Below are 18541 nucleotides of genomic sequence, written 5' to 3'. Positions count from 1 at the left end.
ACATGTGGCTGCATGTGATTGGTGATGATATGATATTTTTACATTTGGCTGCATGAGATTGGTGATGATGTGAGCTATTTTGATGTGTATGATTTTTTGTTATATGTGATGTAATGTAATTAGTGTTTGATATTTGTAAGTATTAATGACACATTAATAACAATATAATATTAAATAGTGATTATATTTTATTGGGCATGTCAAAGGTTTACTTAAAATTTTGTTCATTCAAATATGGAGATGTATAGATACATGTATCTGAAAGGTCTAATGAAGTCCTTCTCAATTAAATGCAAACATTTTAAATCTTTTTTTTGTGTTTGATATTAATAACACACATATTGATATTAGAAAGATGGGCATCTGAGGATGTAATTAAATCTTTATCAATTAAATGCAAATGCCTTTACATTCTCTTATATATATATATATATGTGTGTGTGTGTGTGTGTGTGTGAGGATTGGTACCATAATGTAGAGATGAGAAAAGAAAACAAATATTCTATTTGTTAATATTTGTTCAGCAACAGTTTTGTAAAATTAGTGGTTCCCACAAAGGAGAATCATTTTCATCTGTTTCACAGATATCAATTGATGTTGGATATTTAATTGTAGCTGTGCTTTCTTTTTTTGTTGATAGTTTTGTGATGTTGTTGTGTAATATTTAATTGTATTTCTTTGTTTATTTTAGAATTTCTCATTTTTAAGTGGAATGGTCCCTTAATTATTGTCTCCATCTTTTCCATCTGTTTCAGGAAAATCAAATAATGATGACCTACGAGGATTGGTATCATTCGATCGTTTCAGGATGAACAGGCAAGGATTTGTGCCATAAAAACGAATTCAATTTTAGTGATGAGAAAGGAAAGCAAATATTGATATATAGTTTTAATTGTATTTGTTCAATCTCTTTTTGTTGATATTTTTTATGTTACATACATATATCATAAAAAGAGGTTGTTGCTGAATATAATCAATTTTATTTGTTTCACAAATATCAACTAATGTTAGATGCCGAACCATGTAGCTTTAGTAATTCATTTGTAATATGCTGAACCATTATTATTATCTTTAAAAAAAAGATGGAATCATTGTTATTATCTTTAAAAAATCCACCATTTAAATTATTACTGTTGTAGATGGTAAAAATCTATGATTACGGAATAGATTGATCTTGTGAGGTTGAAGCCACTGATGATATGCTGAACCTTCACATACAAAGAAACAAGTGGGAAGCTCATGGGGAACACCGGTGTGGTGTCTGCTGTAGGCATTTTGACGCTCAAATCAGCGAGATTGAAAGAGACTATTTAGTAAGGGCTAAGGGTAGGAAGGATTATCAGAGTCTGATCGGAGACTAGAACTATGGTGAAGCTGCTAGTTCTTAGGAGCTAGTATGTAAAACCCCCCTCCAATCAGGTATCCTTTGAATATCCCTCAATGAGAATCCCGGGGATACATGTCTGGAGAACGAGTTGTATTTAGAAAAAACTTGTGTAAAGATAATAATAATAATATCCAAAACATGCATATAAGATGTCGCACAGGATCCACACTTATAATTTCAAAAACTTTAAGAATTTATCCAGAAATTACACAATTCAAAACATATTTATAGGGTGGAAGCTTCCAAAGGTGTTTCACAAACATTTATCATTTACATTATTTACATCAAGATCACAATAAATCATCTCCCCGCACGTGTAGCCCCGTTGTCTCTAGCATCCTTCGCTTCTGGTCTACCTACAAAGCAATCAACAATGAAAGGGTGAGCGCTAATTGCTCAGTAAGGAATGATCCATTTCATTCTAAATGTGCCATTTGACCTTTATTTAAACATATTTGTTAACAAATCACTTATCTTTTACATCGAGGTATACTTCCCCCCCTTTTTTTCTAATTCATTTGCTTTTCATCATTTTATCCCATGGCTATATAAACATCATTGCATACACATACAAATAAGTATGTAAACATAGTACATACACGTTACATATCATGATATAACATCTAAATATCATCTAATATGAGTATAAATCATCTCATGATGTAAATAACATTATAACTCATGTAATACAACTAAATGCATATGAAGCATTTAACGTGTAGTCTATCAGATTTTTCTTAGCATCTTAAGCACTACATATCATCTAGCCTCAAATTCATCTAGAGCTCATATCATCGGGAGGCGTGCTTATGCGTTATTGCTCATATCATCGGGAAACGTGCTTATACATTATTGCTCATATCACTGGGAGGCGTGCTTATGCGTTATTTAGCATCTAAAACATATATTCATCTTTCCTCAACCAGTATACGAGGATATGCTTATGCGTTTTCCATCATGTCTATATGCATCTCTAACATCTTATGGCATGTAAATACTTATTTTAATGAGCTTAATACTTTTAATTCATCTATGGATTATCAATCCATTTACATTACCTCTTGCTCACATTTATCATCTCAAAACATGTATTACATTGCATCGTCATGCCATTTCATGACATTAATCATGCATTGACATCATGACCATATATATCTTTTAAAGATCATCTAACTAATGGGTAAACATTAGTACATGGCTTAATCACATCAATATATAATCAATTCATAATCATAAGAATTAATTGTGTTAAATCTTAAACTTTAATTTCAATAACTAGAAGCTTATACTTCAGGCCATTTTCCATCCATTTGATAAACGAATTGGCTCTTGGCCTAAACATAAAAGTTGTAGGGCTATGTCTTAAATTTCTAGTGCTTCAAGAATCATCTCATTTGATTTTTATAACTAAAGTTATGGTCAAAATACTAAAGCATGTTTAACATAACCCCTAAGCTTACCAAATCCGAATTTTCATATTTACTATGCCACATCAATTCCTATTAACATTAAACAATAGGTCAACTTATGGATCAAATAAATCTCCCCTTAATAGTCTTTAACATCTTAAAGGAAGTGTAAAATCTTATTCCCATAATCATCCATTATTGTTATAACATTTTAAGCTAATGCAAACAACATACTAACACTTCTAATAGCAACCATTCAACACCATGTGGCCTCCAATACTACAAGTTTTGCCACAATCAACATCCACACTTCATTTTCTTCAATCAAACATAACAACTCATAAAACATAAATAGCAATAACTTCATGTATAATGAATTCAAGACAATAAATAAAATAAATGAGTTCAACTACACTTGCCATCAACTAATTCTATGCCTTAAAGCCTTAATTTAAGGTTTCATTAAAATCTACAAACCCTAGCATATATAATTTTATACCTCAACCTTTGACATCTTGGGTATTACATTTCCTCCCCCCTTACAATAATTTCGTCCTTGAAATTATAGAAACAGCTTCGAGTATCGACTTCTCATATCTTGCTCCATTTCCTAAGTAGCTTCTTCTATCTTGTGATTCCTCCAAAGCATTTTAACTAATGAAATTTGCTTGTTTTTGAGCTCTTTTACCTTTCTATCAAGGATTTGAACTAGGCGTTCCTCATAAGCCAAATTATCCTATAATTCAACTTCCTCCATCTGAAGCACATTTGAAGGATCCCTAACATACTTACGCAACAAAGAGACATGGAAAACATTATGAATTCTTTCCATGCTCATTGGCAGCGCAAGTCTATAAGCTACTTTGTCTGCCCTTTCCAATACTTCAAAGGGTCCAATGTAACATGGAGCGAGCTTGCCCTTCTTTCCAAATCTCATAATATGTTTATAAGGCGTGACTTTTACAAAAACTTTGTCGCCCACTTGGAATTCCACTTCTTTTCTTTTTAGGTCGGCATAACTCTTCTATTGATCTTGGGCTTGCTTCATTCTTTCTCTAATAAGCTTAACATCTTCAATCATTTTCTAGGTCATCTCTGATCCAACTACTTGAATCAATGAGTCTTTTTCTCCAATATCATTCCAGTACAAAGGGGATCTACACCTTTTTCCATATAATGCTTGATATGGGGCCATCTGGATAGTGGATTGGTAGCTGTTGTTATAGGCCAATTCTATTAGTGGAAATATATCACTCCATTTTGCCTTGTGATCCATACAACAAACTCTAAGCATGTCTTCAATCACCTGGTTAGTCCTTTCAGTTTGGCCATCAGTTTGAGGATGATAAGCCGTACTGAAGGCAAACTTTGTACCCAATGCTCTCTGCATGCGAACCTAAAAAGCTAATATGAACCTGGTATCTCTGTTTGACGCAATTGTCTTAGGTACTCCATGTAATCTCATAATTTCTTTGACATATAATTGCCCCAATCGAAATGCATCTATCTTATCCGTCAAGGTAAAAAATGAGCTGTCTTGGTCAATCTGTCAACCACCATCCAGATTGCATTATGTCCTTGCTAAACTTTAGGAAGTCCCACTATGAAGTTCATTGAGTTATCCTCCCATTTCCATTTAGGAATCTCGAAGGGGTTGAGTAATCCTGATGATCTCTAATGCTCTGCCTTTACTTGTTGACATGTTAAACATCTGGCAACATAATCGACAATGTCTTTTTTCATACCTAACCACCAATAGCTTTTCTTTACATCTTGATACATCTTGACACTCCCAGTGTGGGCTATATAAAGTGTATTGTGTGCCTCACTAAGGATTTTATTCCTTAGTTCTTCATCTTGAGGTACACATATTCTATCTCTAAACATCAGTGCCCTATTGACTATTTTAAAGTTTGTCTCTTTACCCTCTATTATCCGTTGGCAGATCACCTTGCAGGTATCATCTTTATCCAGTTTCATCTTGATCCTTAATTCTTCATATAAAGGCATTTTGGTCATTTCATACTAAACATAATTATTACTTAATTAATGCCATTAAATGCAATCAAGCCTACTCATCCTTAACTTTTTCAAAGCTTATCCGTAGGCAAAATGACTATTTTACCCCTAATACCTTTCAATGGATAATTAATTCATACCGTTCCAAATGAATTGACTATTTTGCCTTTAGTTAGATTTTATGCTTTTTAACATAAAATTAACATCTAAAGGACTATTTTGAGTTAGAAACATACCTTTGACATCTTGGGTATTACATAGTAGGTGGTATTGAATAATTGATTCTTAATCAGAGGTCAGACTTTTGTTTATATAGTGAACATAGGATCTTCAAATCCTAGTAGAACTTTGAGTTCGTAATGGTAGAGTTCCAATAAATATGAAAGTCTTGATTTACTTGCCTTTGAAGGAGTAATAGTCCTCATTCATATAAGATTTAGGATCTTAGATGAATTATGATGTAAATGAATATATGAAGTGGATTTAATAGGATGTGAATGGAACTTTAGACCCTTTAGAGCGACCTTGGGCCGTTGGGCCTAGGCCTAAGTGGAATAATGGCGCAAAGCCCAATTTGGATGATCCAACCCGTGAGAAGCTTGGTTGGCGTTTTGGGTTGGCCCATGGCATGGATCTTAGAGTAGGCCCAACCAAAATTGGGCCATGACACTGGGCCACATAGTAGATGTTTCGTGTTTAAACCTAATAAGGCCGAAGACATTTTTAGCCCATACAATCGCCAACGCAAAAATATGCTTAACAATGTTTAATTGAAATAATATGCCTATTTAAATTACTATTGACTATTCAAAAAATTGCCGAACCATTGTAATATGCCGATCAATTTGTATTATTAGAAACCATTGTAATATGTCGAACCATTGTTATTAGCTTTAAAAAATCCACCATTTAAATTACTATTGCCTATTCAAAAAATATGTTGAACAATGTTTAATTTTTATCATCATACACATTTCGGTTTTTCCTATTTCTCGGTTTCCACTGAATAGTCCGTAGTAAATTGACCATAATTACTCAATAAAAATCTAATTGATGAGTAATTTGAATATTTGGAAACTAGACACACAAAGTTTTAATTTGATATATTATACAATGAATTTGGATAACTGTATACCCGCTGCCAAACCATTCAGTTTATCATCACACACATTTCGGTTTCCCCTATTTCTGGGTTTTCATTGAACAATCAGAAGTAAATTGGTCATAACTTGCTCAATAAAAATCCAATTGATGAGTGGTTTGAATCTTTGGAAACTAGATAGATGTAAGTAAATCAATGGGGTAAACGTAGCGAAAAACGAATTTTTTTCTTATCGTTTACTGATTAGCCCAAAATCGGGGTCTTATATTATTATATATATAATATATATATTATATATATATATATATATTACATGCTCAAATTGAAATAACACGAGATCAAGCAAGGATCGGATCATACCAGCGTTTGGAGGCTCTGTCAATATCTCTGAACACGATCTTGCTACCGATCCAAGTGTAGGATCGAACTCACGTTGTCCACACGAAGATAGTACAACAAAGACCAGAGATTGGTTTTGCTAGAACCAATCTTTGGCTTTAAGGATTCAAGGTTTGGAAAGGATGAAGTGAAGAAGAAAGGAAAAGAGAAAAATTGTCTCTAATATTTTTCACTTTGACAGCTAAATGAAGAATTGTTTAAAAACATATTCATTGCTTTCTTTATATAAAAAAGCTAAATATCAATTTTAGCCCCAAAGTTTAGCAATAACCCAAAGTTAGGCATGATTACACATAGGTCCCAATTTAATTGTTTAGTTAAATATTAATATTAACTTCGATAATTAAATTCGTAATTTTGCTAAATAACTCCACTAACAAAATTGGACACAGGCAACAACCTTAGTAAATTTAATTACAAAGCAAAATTACCAATATGCCCTTTCATGCAAAAGATGAAAATACCCTTCCATAGTTAACCACCCTTAAACTGTCTTTTTAGTGTGTGACCCGTAGGCTCCTCATCATATCGACAGTGAGTAGTATCGCGATTGACACCAATCAATCATCTCATTACACATAGACTAAGATTGACTCCTAGCAATGCATCATGGCCACCCGATAGAATCGGATTCAGCGAAATAACTACTTGTCAACGATACGGTTACTGTGTAATCAAATCCTTTCATCACCTGTTATCTCATCGAGACCGAGGTACATAAATAGTGTCAACCTCAGTTACTCTCGATATATATGTATTTAGTTGCTAGACCAATGATCAGAATAATAAATTAGATTGGGCAACAACTCAATCCCATTATGGCCACAACTTTAGTGCCATTGCCATATATTGAATTGTGTAGTGAGATAATTTCTCCCATACCCGGCAGTAATGAATCTTCTATCGATCCGCTATAGTCTTGATACACTCCTTGATGCAGCTAATCACTATTGTATTGATAGCTTTGAATAGAACTACGTTGGACTAGTGTCAAACTACACCAATCGATGCACAAGACGTTCCGGTGATCTCAAGTTTAAAGATCACATGCACCATCATTCGTTAGAGGATTTGTTTCATGGACACTAGGGTTACCATCTATATGGAATCCTTTGATGGGTCAGTCTAATGAACTTGGATACAGCAAGCACCCATGTGTTGCACCAGGTTGTCAGCAAACAACCTTGACAAGTGAGATCAGTCACCGCCTTTCGACAAGGTTCTTCAATAATATGATAGCCTTATCGTATTATCTGTGTCCTTGGTCAGAATAATACTAGGGTTACAAACATTGCTAGAATAGCCACCATATGTGCTCATAGGGTTCTTCCTATCAAGATTTGAAACGCTCGATACCCTCGTCACGGTTCTAGCATTCTATGGACATATATCAATACATATAGATATGATTTACACGATATAGAATAAAATGCCTTTTATTGATCAATAAACATTATTACAAAGAGTCAATTCTACAATAATTGATTGGCTCCAGGGCACCTCCTCTAACAACAGACATGACTTTAATTTGATATATTACATGCTAAATTTGGATAACAATATACCTACTGCCCAGAGATGTAGCCAGAAATAAAATGTAGGGGGGTCAAAGTTGGAAGAACAATACAATTTCAAATTAACATAAGCACAAATTTTGTATTTATAAAATTCTCATTAAAAAAAGAAAAAAAACACTAAATTGATAATATGGGTAAAACAATGTGGTCCTAAGGTCTACTCCAAAATGACTTTAGAAACTATCTTTTTACTTCCTCTAATTCAATGTATCATTACAAATAAGTAAAAAGTGGATGCAATTTGTGGTCTCAATGGGAATGACAATTTCATCTTCCTAAATCTTAATCTATAATTTAATCTTGAACTTTCAAAATTAAAAGAATACAATGTCTATAATTTAATCTTGAACTTTCAAAATTAAAAGAATACAAATATAAAATGTATTACCTGAAAAATTTAAGAAAAAGTGGGCTTCTTGGCTTGACAGAAGGAGAAAACTACACTTGTGTGTAGGGCTGTTATCGAGCTGAGCCGAGTTTTAGGCTAAACGAGCTCTTGGTTCGATGGGGAGACGAGTTCGAGTTCAAGCCGAGCCACTAATTTCCTGACTCGGCTTGAACTCGTTTAGGGAGAGGGGATATTTGAGCTTGGCTCGCGAGCCGGCTTAACGAGCTGAATTCAAGTCAGCTTGCGAGCCACTAGAAAACCTACAATTATTTTTTTTTATTTTTTATTTTTTAAGAAAACCCAGCAGGTTTTTATGTATGATAATAGAAATCAACAACAACAACAATATTAAAATTTTAATTGTAACAATGTTAATAGTAATCAACAACAACTTTGAAATCTATTATCATTCTAGGCGCTAATTATTCTTGAACTTATTGAGTTTAATAAAATTTGAGAATGAAAATCTAAAAAGAAGATTCACTTGATGCTGGAAATAAGAATTTTGTGGATGAGTTTTGTGGTTTTTGCTTGTGGTTTGTCTTAGAGACACTAGGGAAGAAGATGCAGATGGATAGACTACGAGATTTTTGTGTTGTGTTGGAGAGAAAAGTGGGTGAAAAGTGAGTTGCTATGATGTGAAGGGGAGAAAGAAAAGGAGACATAGTTTTTATGTGAAGGGGAGAAGAAAATGGAGAGAAAGTGAAAAAGGAGAGAGTTTCTATGAAGGGGAGAAGAAAAAGGAGAGAGAGAGTCAAACTTTCTTTGCACAAGTGACAAAGGCTAAAAAATATTTAAATATTTATATTTATTTAGTGATTTGATGGTTGACAGTAACCCAAGCCCCAAAGTCTAAACCAGTCGTCTGCATAGTTCCCACTTCCCGCTTCTTAGGTCTGACATTGATAGATCTCAAACTTATAGGTGTCAATAGGGGTATGTTTGTCAATTTTTAAAATAAAAAATTACATATCGCCCCCTAATCCTGTGTATGCGAGCCAGACTCGCGAGCCTATGAGTTGAACCATATACTGCTCGAACTCGGCTCGATTTGTATATCGAGTTTGAGCCGAGTCTTTTTAAGTTTTACACGAGCTGAGCCGAGCCGACTCGTGAGTAGCTCAGCTTGGCTAACAACCCTACTTGTGTGGATAAAGGAAAAAATTTGGCTTGATAGGTTGTTGAAGAGAAAGAAGTGGTGTGGGGGAAGGAGAAGGAGGGGTTTAGTTTGAGTTTGATACCCAAAAAAAAAAGTTTAATTTATTGGATGTATTAAAGTTTTTGGTATTTTAATTTCATATAAGGGCATTTTGTAAAAACTTAGCAAAAAAATTTAAAAGTCAAGGAGGGTCAAATTCATATAAGAGAAATTTTGTAAAAACTTAGCAAAAAAATTAAAAGTCAAGGAGGGTCAACTGACCCTCCTTGACCCCCCTCCCTCTGTCCTTGCCGCTGTCGAACCATTCATTTTATCACCACACACATTTTGGTTTCCCATGTTTCTTGGTGTCCACTGAATAATCAGTAGTCAATTGGACATAACTTGCTCAATAAAAATCCAATTGATGATTAATTTAAATCTTTGGAAACTAGATAGACATGACTTTAATTTGATATATTATATGTTAAATTTGGATAACTGTAGACCCAATACCAAACCATTCATTTTATCATCACACACATTTTTATTGCCTACTCAAAAAATTATTGAACCATTGTAATATGTCGATCAATTTGTATTATTCAGAACCATTATAATATGCCGAACCGTTGTTATTATATTTAAAATATCCACCATCTAAATTACTGTTGCCTATTCAAAAAATATGTTAAACAATGTTTGATTTTTATCATCACATACATTTTGGTTTCCCCTGTTTCTCGGTTTTCACTGAGCAGTTAGTAGTAAATTGGTCATAATTTGCTCAATAAAAATTCAATTGATGAACGGTTTGAATCTTTGGAAACTTGACAGACAAGAATTTAATTTGATATATTATATGCTGAATTTGGATAACTATATACCCTTTGCCAAACCATTCATTTTACCACCATACACATTTTGATTTCCCCTGTTTCTCGGTTTCCACTAAATAGTCAGTAGTAAATTGACCATAACTTGCTCAATAAAAATCTAATTAATAAGTGGTTTGAATCTTTAAAAACTAGATAGACAATAATTTAATTTGATATATTATACGATGAATTTGCATTACTGTAGACCCATTGTCGAACCATTCATTTTATCATCACACTCATTTTGGTTTCCCCTATTTCTCAGTTTCTACTGAATAGTCAGTAATAAATAGGTCATACCTTGCTCAATAAATATTTAATTGATGAAAGGTTTGAATATTTGGAAACTAGAGAGACAGAGATTTAATTTGATATATTATAAGCTGAATTTGGATAACTGTAGACCCTTCCAATTATGGTCGAACTACACTTAAAAGAAACGACAAATTATTTAAAACAATGTACAAAACGACATCATTTGAAAACGTTAGACATTTTAATGCTAAAAAACGACACTGCATAATAAAATCATAATGTAAAATTATATATAATTAAAAAATGATTTCACTAAAATTGGAAAACAAACTTAATAATAATTAGATATGCTCCTTTATATTAAATGAACGTAACAACACTAATAATTAAAAATAATGCAATTAAGTTATAAAAAAATATATATTCCGATTGCCAAAGTTTATGATGTGACCAATTATCAATTATCATGTCAAAACACAGTCGGCAAACTATAATGTCAAAAAAAAAGTAGAAGTGGTTCTGACAAATTCAATACATTAACTACTTAATAAATATAAAATTATAGTAGAATGACATTTGATATTGTTTTGATCTTTCTTATGGATAATTTTAAATTTAAATAAGACAGCTATCGAACCATAAATTAAATAACAGACCATCTTTCAATTTCAATATACCAAAACACAATATATAAATATGACAAAGCAAAAAAATGATATTGCCTACTATTCAATTGCAATGACCTAGATGTCGAACAATAATTTCGGCTATGGAATTATATGAAGACAGATGATGAACCATCATTCATAATTATAATTGGTTAAGTTCTGCTTCAGTACCAAATTCTATAGAATGGTAATAAGCCATATACCGAACCATATTTACAAGTAAATTACCCAGATTTCAGTTCAATTGTTCAAGAACTAATGTAATATCGGGTTGGTTTGAATGTAGTTTGATGATAAAATGAAAATTAAGCAAAAAACATAAAAAATTGTACAATGATATAGAAAATTACATTTTATTAATATCAACATGTTTTTACAAAGAGTCAATTATTACATTTAGACATTTTGACGCTAAAAAACGACATTGCACAATAAAATCAAAATGTAAAACTATATATAACTAAAAAATGATTTCACCAAATACTACAACAATATACACATATAGCTACGAAAATTAGCTACAAAAAGGAAAACTGTAGCAAATACATATTTACAACTATAAAAGTTAATATTTATAGCTAATTGAAATAGTTTTAGTGATAAGATTTTCTCCCTCGAAACTAATATTCATCTCTTGCCACGATTTTAACTTACTAAAATCGTGGCAATAGCTATTCATTTAGCTACAATGTATTAGCTATTGTAAAACATCGTAGCTCATTAATGTATTTAGCTATAAACATTTCATTTACATGACATATAGTATTATTATTAGCTACGAGTAGACCTGGCAAAATGGGTCCAGACCCGAGGGTCGGTCCGTACCCGGGTAGAAAATATAGGGTATAGGTCCAATTTATTAGACCCGTTTTGTTTTTACCTGTACCCGGCCCAACCCGTATAGTTGAGGGGTTATATGGGTAAACCCGTGGGCACCTACGGGTACCCGTTTTTGCAAATCCCTAAAGTGGCTAAGTCCCTAACTCAGACTTTAAAACAAATCTTCATCTTCAACATAACAATTCTCTCTCGCAGTCCCGCCTCTCGATCTCTCATCACTGCATCACTCATCACTCATTCATCATCAGTATATCTCACGGTCCTCACCTGAACCTTATTTATTCATTCTGTAAACTCTTAATCTCTCATCCAGTCTATGATTCCCATTCCCAGTACCACCGTCGCCGGTAGCCCTCACTTTGGTCATCTCCTCTCTCTCATGTCGTCGGGACTTGGGCGTCGGCTCATCATCTCCTCGCTCTCTCCGTCGCAAGACTCGCGACTCTTCTCCCCACCATTGCAGCAGATCCGTGAGTTGGGTTTCAAGATTTGTTTTTATTGTATCTTCCAGAAAAGTTGCAGCTTGTTTGATGTTTGGGTTTCAAGATCTGTTTTCAAGATCCGTTGAGTTGGTTTCAAGATTTGCTTTTTATTGTATCTTCCAGAAAGCTGCAGCTTGTTGATGTTTGGGTTTCAAGATCTGTTTTTAAAGACTGTGAGTTGGGTTTCAAGATTTGTATAGTTTAGCTGATTCGTGAAATCTCTGTTTGTATGAAGTATGAACAGTAAATGATGAGGATTTTTGTGCTAGAGTAGTGAATTGCAGATTTGCAGGCACTGTTTTTAGAGTAATAGCTGTCCGGCTGTCCCTGTAATATGGTTTTGAAATGAAGTTGTTTGCCTATTTTCACAAGTAGAATTCTATAAATGTGTTATGCATATGCTACAAAATTGGAGCCATGGTTCAAATTTAGAATTCTGTAATGAATTTTTCCATGCCCTGTACAATTTTCATAACAGAATTTGGGGGTTATGTTATAATTGAAAACTGTTGGATGAAACTGTAAAAACTGAAACTTGGACAAGAAAAAAACGGGCACTTGCGAGTCCCCCCATACCCTTATAGGGTAGGCATGGGTCCAATATTTTAGACCCGTATACATCGACCCATTAGACCCATACCTGGTGGCCCTACCCGTAATGACCCGACCCGTACCCAGCCCACCCGCCCGTTTGCCAGGTCTAGCACAAGTTTAACTATATAGGTATTATTGTGCATTAGCTATAAAATATTGAAATTTATAGCTAATTAATGTATTTAAACTAAACATTTTATATACATGTGTTACAAACAGAGAACTATTGTATTTTCTTATGTATTGCATTGACAAATATACATCAATATATAAAAATAAGAATCATCTAGGAAATAAATAATCTAATCTAGGAAATAAAAAATCTAACTTCCTATTTTACAGATTTGTTCCTATTATGTATTGATTACAATCCTAATATCCTATTATAGATTTATTCACTTAATCATGCAATATCTGTAAGATTTTGCATGATTATCTACAACAATCTACAACACTCCCCCTCAAGATGGAGCATAGATGTTAATCATGCCCAGCTTGTTACAAATATAATCAATCCGAACCCCATTCAAAGCTTTAGTGAAAACATCCCTAGTTGCTCTCCAGTTCTCACATTCCTGTAAAATTAAACCTTGCTGTATTTTCCCACGAATGAAATGACATCAATTTCAATGTGCTAGTTTCGTTCATGAAATACGGGTTAGAACGATATGCAGAGCGGCTTGGTTATCACACCACAATTTTGCTGGCAAAGAGGCCATAACCAACTTCATCAAAAACTGATATATCCATATTACTTCACACACAGACTGGGCCAGCCCTATATTCCGATTCATACTAGATCGGGACACAACAGTTTGCTTCTTACTTTTCCTGAGACCAAATTTCCACCAATAAAAACACAGTAGCCTGTGTGGATCTCCTATCTATCTTGGAACCCGCCCAATCTGCATCAGAGAAGCACTCAATATTATTTGTCCATGATTTCCGTACAAAATACCACGTCCAGAGCTCCTTCAGATAACACAAAATATGTTCTAACGCTACCCAATGATCAACAGTAGAGAAACTGAATGACTTACTACACTAACAGAGTACGCTATCAGGACGAGTGACTGTTAGAATTTCAACTTTCCAACCAGTCTTCTATACCTCTCAGATCTTCAAATAGTTCACACTCTTGGTAAGTTGCAAATTAGGAAACATTGGCTACTACATGGCTTAGCACTCAATTTTCCTGTCTCAGTTAAAGTCAATTATATTTCCTCTGAGAGAGGAAGATCCTTTCTGCTCCTTGTTACCTCACCCCTAAGAAATACTTCAACACTCCTAAATCTTTGTATGAAACTGAGTGTGAAGAAATGACTTAAGTATGCAATCCCTGTAGTGTCACTCCCAGTGATGATAATGTCGTCAACATATACAACAAGAAGATAATGCCAACTGCCGATTGTTTGTAAAGACTGACTGATCAGACTTGCTCTTTGTCATTCCGAACTTTGCAACTACCTCACTGAACTTTCCAAACCCAGCAGTGACTCTGTTTCAAACCATACAACATTTGCGAAGATGACAAACTTTCCCATACTCCCCCTGAGCAACAAATCCAGGTGGTTGCTCCATATAGACTTCTTCCTGAGGGTCACCATGTAAAAAAGCATTTTTATGCCAACTGATGTAATGGCCAGAATGAGTAGCCGCCATAGAGATAAATAAGCGAACAGAAGTCAATTTCCCACAGGGGAAAAAGTGTCAGAATATCCACTCCAAAGTTTGAGCATAGCCTTTAGCTACAAGACGAGCTTTAAGCCGAGCCACTGACCCATCAGATTTACTTTAACAGCAAACACCCATTTGCATCCAATAGGCTTCTTTCCAGTAGGTAAGTCAACCAAGTTCCAAGTACCATTAACATCTAAAGTAGTCATCTCTTCTATCATAGCATCACGCCAACCAGGATGAGATAGCTTCATGGACAGTTGCAGGAAGGAGACAGAGTCTAGTGATGCCACAAAAGAACAAGAAAGATGATAGGTGATCATAGAACAATGAAGATATAGGATAAGTACACTGACGTTTACCTTTCCGAAGCAATACGAAGATCAAGATCACTCAGGGTTGATCCACGACGAAGAGTCTTGGGTAGGACATGAAGTCTGAGTGTCTTCTTCACGAGGAACACAGTATCCGATCACTGGGGACTGGGTCTAACGACGAAGGGTGGTACAAGAGGTTCCTGTCGACAAAATAGACAATGCGAATTGGAGGTATGGACGGACAAGTGGTGGTGCCGGAGGAGGAACAGTATGTGGGGAAGACTCGTTGGACATGACAGTATAGATTAGTAAGTCTCGTCCTCCCCCTGACGTGTATAGTAGACGAAGTGGGAAAAAAAGGGGTGTTTTCTAAGAAAGTACATCAGGTGACACCAGATATCTATTAAGACCAGGACAATAACATCGATATCCCTTCGAAGACGAGAGTAACCTAGAAAAACACATTTAAGAGATTTGGGATCTAACTTGGTTATTTGGGGTCGAACATCACGAACAAAACAAGTACTACCATTCTTTGGGCAATAGGAAACAAAGACGTAGCAGAAAGAGAACACTGTAAGGAGTGAAACCATTCAAAAGAAAGGACTGCGGTTAATTAAAAACAGGCCGTGGAAACTGCATCGCCCAAAACTGTTTAGGAACTTGCATTTGAAATAAAGGGCTCGACGTTTCAAAAAGGTGCCTATTTTTCCTCCCGGCCACTCCATTTTGGGATGGTGTGTCAACACAAGAAGATTGTGAAGAATGCCATGCTGGCGCATATAAGACTGAAAAGAACTCGAGAAATACTCTTTGGCTTATCGCTTCTTAATGCTGGACGAAGTATTATATTGAGTTTTAACTTTAGCACAAAAGGCCAAAAAATGAAAAACAACTCAGAACGATTCTTCATTAAATAAAGCCAAGTACACAGAGAGTTGTCATCAACAAAGGTAACAAAATATTTAAATCCATGTTAGACACAATAACACGGACCCCAAACATCTGAATGAACTAATTCAAAAGGACACTAGCCCGTTTATTGACTCTTGGACTTGAAGAAAGACGGTGGTGTTTGGCAAATTACATGACTCACAATCTACGAAGATAATTTATTAAACTGAGGACATAGTTTCTTTACAATGGTAAAGAAGGATGTCCTAACCGACAATGCTCCCAAAAGGGGTCGAAATACTGGAACAGCAATGGTTTTGGGCACCTGTGTGTCAAGAATGTAAAGCCCTCCAGTTCATGTCCTTTACCAATAATCTGCCTCGTCGTAAGATCCTAAACAGGCAATGATCGAGAAAAAATAAGATGCAACATTTAGAGCGCGAGTGAGTTTACTCACAGAATAAATTAAAAGCGAACTGTGGTAGACTCAATCAGAGATAGGGAAATTAACGAGTAGGGTAACATACCCAGACCCAAGAACACAAGAAGTTGACCCATCGCTAAAGTAACATTAGACGAGGAATTATTGACTGATATGATGAAGAGACTAGGATTACCTGTCATATGATCTGTGGCACCAGAATCAATGACCCATTTGGAGGATGAGGAAATAAGACATGTGTTTGGTTTACCTGACTCGGCGAGAGCAGTGATGGAAGTAGATAGGACTCAATGATTCTTGATACGAGAAAACTTGGCAAACTCATCAGCTGAAATCATAACCTTCTCTCAGAAGTATCAGTAGCGGCAACATGAGCTGACTGAGGTTTCTGGGTCTTATTTTGTAACTTTCAACACGTGCGCTTTGTATGACCGGGGTCATGACAATAGTAGCACACAATCCCCCTGACTCCTGACTCCGATTCTCACGATAATTCGAACCCCCTCCTCTATATTGCTTCTGTTATATGAACCCCAGTGTCATGATTCTGACTTACAAGAGCACTACTCGATTGAACAGATGGAGTGCTTTCTGTACGAAGAACCCTAGTAAATATGTCTTGGAGGGAGGTGATCTCAGAACTAGCAAACCTGAGATTTAGCAGATCAAACTCAGAAGGGGTCCATCTAGGAAACTCATAATCGCCATTTTCTCTCGTTGAGCTTGTTGAACTTTCACATCAGCACTCACCGGTAGAAGAATGTTAAGTTCTTCATATGTCTTTTTAAAATCCATAAAATAGGCCGTAAGAGACCTATCTTGTTTCTCAGCTCGATAAAAAGCTTTGCATACATAAAAAATACGAGAAACATTCCCTTTCCCAGAATACAAAAAATCTAGATAGTCCATCAATTCCTTCACATATTCACAATGATTAATTAAACCAAGTACCTCACTGTTGATGGAGTTCCGTATTTGCAAGAACAACCGGGCATCCTCTCTCAACCATGTTTGTTTTGAATCGTCTTCAGATGAATCTTTGGTGAGATGATCATTTTTACCAATGCTTCGCAGATAAAGACGAATTGTCTTACTCCAATCAAAATAGTTATCAGACCCATTAAGCTTATGTTCCGTAATTTTTGACATTACAGGAACCATATCAATTATAGACTTATCAGTCATGGTAAGAAGACGAAAATAGCCAACAAAAACTCTTCAACGAACGAACTCTATATCAACAGAAACAAAACTGATATCAACAGAAATCAACAAAACTGTTCTGACCTGGCTGAGAAACTGAGGAACTTCCTAGGCAGTCGCTGAGAAAAAATGGCCACTCTCCAGGGTGACTCACGAAAAATGCTCACTTGGGCAGAAGAGAAAAAAAAAATAAAAACAAACTGAAAAAATAAAAACAACCTAGAATTGCTTGTATTGCTCTGATATCATGTTACAAACAGAGAACTGATTGTAATTTTCTTATGTATTGTATTGACAAATTATACATCAATATATAGGAAAATAAAGAACTAATGTAGGAAATAAATAATCTAATCTAGGAAATAAAAATTCTAACTTCCTATGTTACAGATTTGTTCCTATTATGTATTGATTACAATCCTAATATCCTATTATAGATTTATTCACTTAATCATGCAATATCTGTAAGATTTTGTATGATTATCTACAACAATCTACAACAGCATATAGTATCATTATTAGCTACGAGTTTAACCATATAGCTATTATTTGTGCATTAGTGATAAAATTTATTTAGTTAATATTTTAGTTGTCACGTAACCAAAAGGTTAATATATTTGTTATGGATATTATTTTTGTAGCATGAATTTTCAAGATTTAGTTATAAAATTATATTTGTGTAGCTAAAATGGAAACATAGCCATACATACTATTCTCCAAGGCTATAAAGACAAAACTTTTGCTACAAGCTTATTATTGTTATGACAAAAACATGGAAGTTTTTAGTTACATATTAATTTCATTCATAGCAAAAAATATAAACTATTAGCTACGTAAGCAAAAAGTTACGTGGTTAACTTTTTGTTGTGCCA

This window comes from Pistacia vera, unplaced genomic scaffold, assembly GCF_008641045.1.
Source record: "Pistacia vera cultivar Batoury unplaced genomic scaffold, PisVer_v2 Contig151, whole genome shotgun sequence".
NCBI classification, from domain to species: Eukaryota; Viridiplantae; Streptophyta; class Magnoliopsida; order Sapindales; family Anacardiaceae; genus Pistacia; species Pistacia vera.
Note: the sequence above shows the minus strand (reverse complement) of the source record.